This window comes from Mycteria americana, chromosome 1 (genome assembly GCF_035582795.1).
Source record: "Mycteria americana isolate JAX WOST 10 ecotype Jacksonville Zoo and Gardens chromosome 1, USCA_MyAme_1.0, whole genome shotgun sequence".
Taxonomy (NCBI): Eukaryota; Metazoa; Chordata; class Aves; order Ciconiiformes; family Ciconiidae; genus Mycteria; species Mycteria americana.
In genome coordinates, this window is record NC_134365.1 from 125459931 (window position 1) to 125465270 (window position 5340).

Here is a 5340-nt window from a genome sequence, read left to right on the forward strand (position 1 = left end):
GGTAACAACAGATGAATGTAGCAGGACTAAGGCAGATGACGTTTCTGGAAACACAAAGAACCTCCTGTGACTGAAGGAGCATCATTAAAAGTAGTGAGAATGGTGTTTTCAAAATTATTTCAAACTACTGGGTCATACAGGAATTCATTTGGCTTATATATAACAGAGGAACTGGTGGGAAGAAAGAGGGGAAAAAAGCTTTCTGTCCTGTGCTGATGAGAATCACAGAATAATTCCACGTCCAGTCCCGCATGTCCTTGGTGGTCTGGGGAAAGCGTCTGAGCCCCAGAGCACCCAGGCTGGGTCGCGTTTCCCTTCACCCTCCAGAGGAGCCTCCACTGGCTACGGAGGGAGCCTAGACACCGAAAGTGAAGATGTTCATCAGCCTTAAATGTGCACTGAAAGCATCTCCATATGAAGCTTCACTCATGTTACACCTGGACACGTGTTTTTGGACTGTGTCTTCCATTTGAAAACCAGAAGGCTGAAAAATGCTTCTGGGTCTTTGGAGGGGGGAAGGGGAGGGAAGGGATGGAGGACACAGTTTTTCCAGCATCGGGATCCTTGAACTAGTCCTGCAGGGGGGTCAAGTATCTCTTTCTTTCTCAAGAGCTCACTTTTATGCTGCATTATATTTACCCAGGCACCTTCCTACATACAGGGAGCAGCTCAGGCCTGGCAGCAGCCACATCTAAGAAAAATTGTTCAGTACTGGGTAAAGAGCACAATAAAACCCCAACAGCTCTTGGTTCTCTAGTTTGCACCTTGGCAAAATAAGTGTATCCATTCACCCCGGAGGTGGGACTGGCAATAGAAAATCTTTCCATGAAGATGAAGAATACCTTCAGGAAAAAGGGGAAAGGCTGTTTTTCAGCCAAAGTATTCCACTTCTCTATTTTGAAAACCAGTAAGAGAGAGGACAGCATGAGCACTCAGCAACTGACGGGAAAGGTAAGGTACTTCACAAGTCAGCTCATCCTACGGCAGCAGCAATGTCCCTGCTTGCCAGGCGTCACCCCGCAGGTGCAGGCTGTCCCGAGGCATCCCCCCATGGCGGGCCGCTGAAATCCCCAAAGAGGAGGCCAGGCCGGAGTGACTGAAGTGAAGAAGCGCGGGTGTGAGGTTACCACGGCAAGGTAATGGCTGTCCACGGCGCCATTGCCTGAGCGCAGCCCCGGGGCAGTGTGGGGAGCGTTAGTTATATCCAATGTCCGCACACCGCTCTTGAAGGGTTAGAAATAACATCTTTTGCAGATTCAGCTCAAGTTTGCCAAATACTTGAGATGCTTCTTTGTCTCCGGGAACAGTTCGCCGGTGACAGGACCAAGAGGAGCAGGAGTGTTCGTGCACCCCCGCTCCAAAAGGGGCTCCACGGTGCGTCCGCCGGGAGCTGCCGCCGCTGCCACGGCCAATCCCTTTCGCCTCTGCCTCCACTGGCCCCGTGGAGGAAATGTCGAGGAGCGAGGAACAAGTGCGGATTTGTCTGGTTCAGTGGCTTTGAGACAGCACCTGGCAACGTAGCGTGGAGACAGACGCGAGCCTTCAAAAAAAGTTGGCTCCGGCCCATGGCGAGCGCCGAGCCCTGCCGGGCAGAGGGGATCAGGCGGTGGGTAGTTTCCTGAACGGACGTTTCTGGCGTAAGGGGAACCTGGCTGAAAATGGTTCTGTTTTAAATTGCTTGAAGATATATTTGCAGGGGGAAATAATTCCAGAGAGGGTTGTCACCAGCCCCTTTCTGGGGGGAGGCCTGTCACGCAGGCAGAGGGTGATGCTGTGCGTCGTTCCTCCCTGGTTTCTGACAGATTTCTTCCCCGACTCTTCCCTGTCCCCCGCTCATCGGTCCCGTGTCTGGCTTGCTTTTCCCCACCTCTCCCTGCCGATTCTTTCCTCTTCTGCTACTTCCTACCAGCAAATCAAGGCAGGTGAATTTCTGAACTTTTCGGGAGAAAATGGCCACTGGCACCATGCCAGGGACCTCCCTCACCTCTGGCTGCACTCAATCCCCGTCAAGTCTCTGGTGGTGGTGGCGGGGGGGAGCAGCCAAGTGAAATGCTTCAAGCTGTGAGACATTTTCTGTTTACATTGCAGGCCAAACCTCTTGGATTTGGACCAGAATGGCCACTTTTGTGGAGGCAGATATATCTGTGGAGAGAAGGAAAGTAGCGCGTATCCTGGTGAGGCTGTTTTCCCACGGAAAACAATAATGCGAGGTAATGCTTTTTCTGCTGCAGGCTGCGCGCTGTCCTGCTTGACTGGAGCAATGGCTGGCAAAGCTGGCATTGTCCTGTAAATAGGGAGCAGCTCTTGGATGCAAAAAGTCACCTCTGTACAAATGCTATGCTGCTTCAAATTGTCCTTTTGGGGGGCAGATTACTCAGAAGGAAGTAGGAAGGCAAGCCCGGTGTCATGTGGAATAGCTGAAATTCCTCAAGTTCCTTTTTGCCAGGATTTCAAGCTGTGAAAGACACATGATCTCCACTGCTCGAGCCTATAACTGAGGATTTTCCCCGACAAAGATGAATAGGTAGCTGTACAATTTTATTTTAATTTTTTTTTCTACATCTGCCAAAAGCCATAGTAGATTCTGAGTTAAATCTTTATTAGGGCCTGCATTTGGAAGCGGTAACCTCTGATGGGGTTTATCAAAAGGAATATATTACTCCTTACCCTCAGGAACTGATCTGGCCTACAATCACCTCTAGAGAAAAATACAATTAATTCAAATTCTGGCTCCTTTTCTGCCATTCACATTGTCACAGCACCCCTTGAAACTAGATCCATTGGCCTCAAACCCCTTATTGCTGTATTTGGTCTCAGCCTGGGGCCAGTAACAAGCTGTATCTATAAAACTCTCTTGTATGTCTGTAGCAGGAGCTGCTGTCCATTTTCATGTTGATAGGTAATGAAGTTTAAATACTGAACAGCTTCACACTGAGATTTGCCGATTCATCAGAAGTAGATGAGATGGGGAAAGAAGCTTTCCTCCTTGCTACATCAGTGATTTGCTAATTGTCCAGCCCAGGCCGTCAGAGGGCACCCAGTTAACTGAAGAGGCAGTGCCAGTTTGGGAGAGAAAAGGGCTGTCAATAAGCTGTGGAAAGGGGTGTTGAAACTGCCTCTTAAATAAGGTTAGAGATCAACAGCCTTTGAGGAGAGGGAGAGAAGATTTGAATTTGGAAAAAAACTGTAGGAGGCACCAAAGGAACGTGGTGTAAATAAAGGTTAGCATCTTTTGCCAAGAAGGCCCTATGACTTTGATCTCCTTGAAAGAAAACTAAGTGTAATTTGCTTTCATTTGTCTGTCACCCATGGCTTTATAAACCTTTGCAATTCTTCTTATATATTCCAGACCTTTTTCAAAAAAATATCTTTACTAAAAATCAGAGTTAATCTACAGATAATTTCCAGATAATTAGCTAACAAAGGCATTTCACGTAGAAATCCTTCCCACTGTGTGTCTGGACCACCCATACAAAGAGCCAATACCTCTGTGAGTTTCTCTGCAGTAGCCAAGGTCTCCACTTTGTATGCCTCTGCTTCCCAGGCAAGCTTGAGAGCTGATAGTGCAGGAACGAGAAGGGAAGAAGTATTTCCTGGTGACCCCGTGCTAACCCAGAAAGAGAAAGACTGCAGGGCAGTAAAGAATATGCCTATATCTACAGAAAGTTTGCCACAGATTTCACTGAGGGCCAGGATTTTACCCATGGTCTGTCAAGCTCTTGTCTGGCTTGTGGACTGAGTGCTTATGGAGCACATTTGTCCAGCATGAATGACCAAGTCAGCAATATGCTGCTGCCAGCTCAGCCATGGCAGCTGCCTGGGAATGCAGGCTGAGCTGCTTGCCCTTGTAAAAATAGGACAGGTAAAAGCAAAAGGCACTATGATGCTAACGCAGCTTATTTCACTTTTACCTGTACCTTTGAATGTAGCCAATTACTGCTACTGAAAAGTAACTTTAACACCTCCATTCGACTTTTTTTTTTTTCTTCTAATGCAGATATCTACAGCTTTGCGTTATGGCCTTAATTTTAGAGATGAGAAAGGAGAACAGAGAAGGAATGTCACTTGTCCCTGATGATACAGCCATTGTCAGACCCATGAGGGGGGCTCTGAAATGCCTTGCTCTTAGCCTTGTTCTCATTCCTCTAGGTTACAAAGACGTGACAGATACAGTACATCTTCTGTTCTTACACTCTGCATAGCAAAATCAGACAATTAGGAAGACTCTTTGAACATGAAAACTGAAGACTGAATAATCCAGACATGTACTTTCTGCTGTTTTCTTTATTTTTTAATGAAAAAAGTGTTTGTTTAAACTCTGAGATAAATCCTGTCTATCTGCCACCAAGTTAAATCTGATTTGATTTCCTCAATTCTTCTCTTAAAGGCTTTTTTTCTCAGCTTGTATTACATTGGATAACAGTAGAATTACCATCACATAATGTTAGTCTAAAAATACATGTACCATTATTATTATCAAATAGAGATAAGTGTGCGTTGCCAAGTAAAAAGAAAGCTGTGAAATAGAATGCCGTGTACAAGTATTTTTTTCATGATCTTCCAGAACATGAAGGATAGACATGGGCTGCCAGATATTCAGTTCTGATGGATAAATGCAACTGTGGTTTCCATAGCTATGCAAGATTTTCTATAGCACCCATCACCATGGTATCTAAGCATCTGTTGCTGCTGCTGCACACTTTAGTCTATGGTGTATTGGAGAGAATTAACTGAAATAAATCAATAGAAGGTCCTTGAGCCTGGCCATCCATAGTGTGGAGTGACTTGGGCCAGGTTCACTTTTCAAAAGAGATTGTTAGTTTGTCTTTTCACAGCTCCCCAGTTGCTAAGCTTCTTCTTTAGGTGATACCTTACAGTAAGGGCATCTCTCGTGCTGTGGTTCAGTGGCTCAGCCGGTGCCTCTTCCACAGGCCCAGGCACACAACTGTTCAGGATATGACTACTGGGCACAATGGAGACCACAAACAAGATCCTCAGTTATGCACCAAGCCAGGCTGCTCCATTCAATCTCACTGGCTTCTTCAGGACCTGTGGATCCCAAGATCCTGCCCACTTCTTTTGCTATATGCCGGACAAGTTTTCTGGCAGAGAGTGGTCACAAGAAGACACTTCTTCCTCTGAGAGGAAGATCATTCTGCGTAAAGGGAGGCAAACCTCACTATCTTTGGACGTGTTGGAGCAATGCAATGCCGATGAAATATTTGTAAAGTGAGAACGGAAAGTATCAAAGCTCAGAGAGACCCACCATGCAAAGCCACTGGAAATGCACACATACAATTTTATGTCTGGCCTCAGTTTTAGAGGCTTTTCTTTCCTGGT

At 46.3% G+C, this 5340-nt stretch overlaps 1 long non-coding RNA gene across 1 annotated transcript; it reads left to right on the forward strand.

Annotated features, from left to right (window-relative positions):
• The first annotated feature begins 286 nt into the window (after nucleotides 1–286).
• LOC142404872 (uncharacterized) lies at nucleotides 287–4491 on the forward strand. The gene is made up of 3 exons (XR_012773980.1): nucleotides 287–1606; nucleotides 2089–2210; nucleotides 3998–4491. It is a non-coding gene; the product is annotated as an uncharacterized LOC142404872 (long non-coding RNA).
• Nucleotides 4492–5340: the final 849 nt, after the last annotated feature.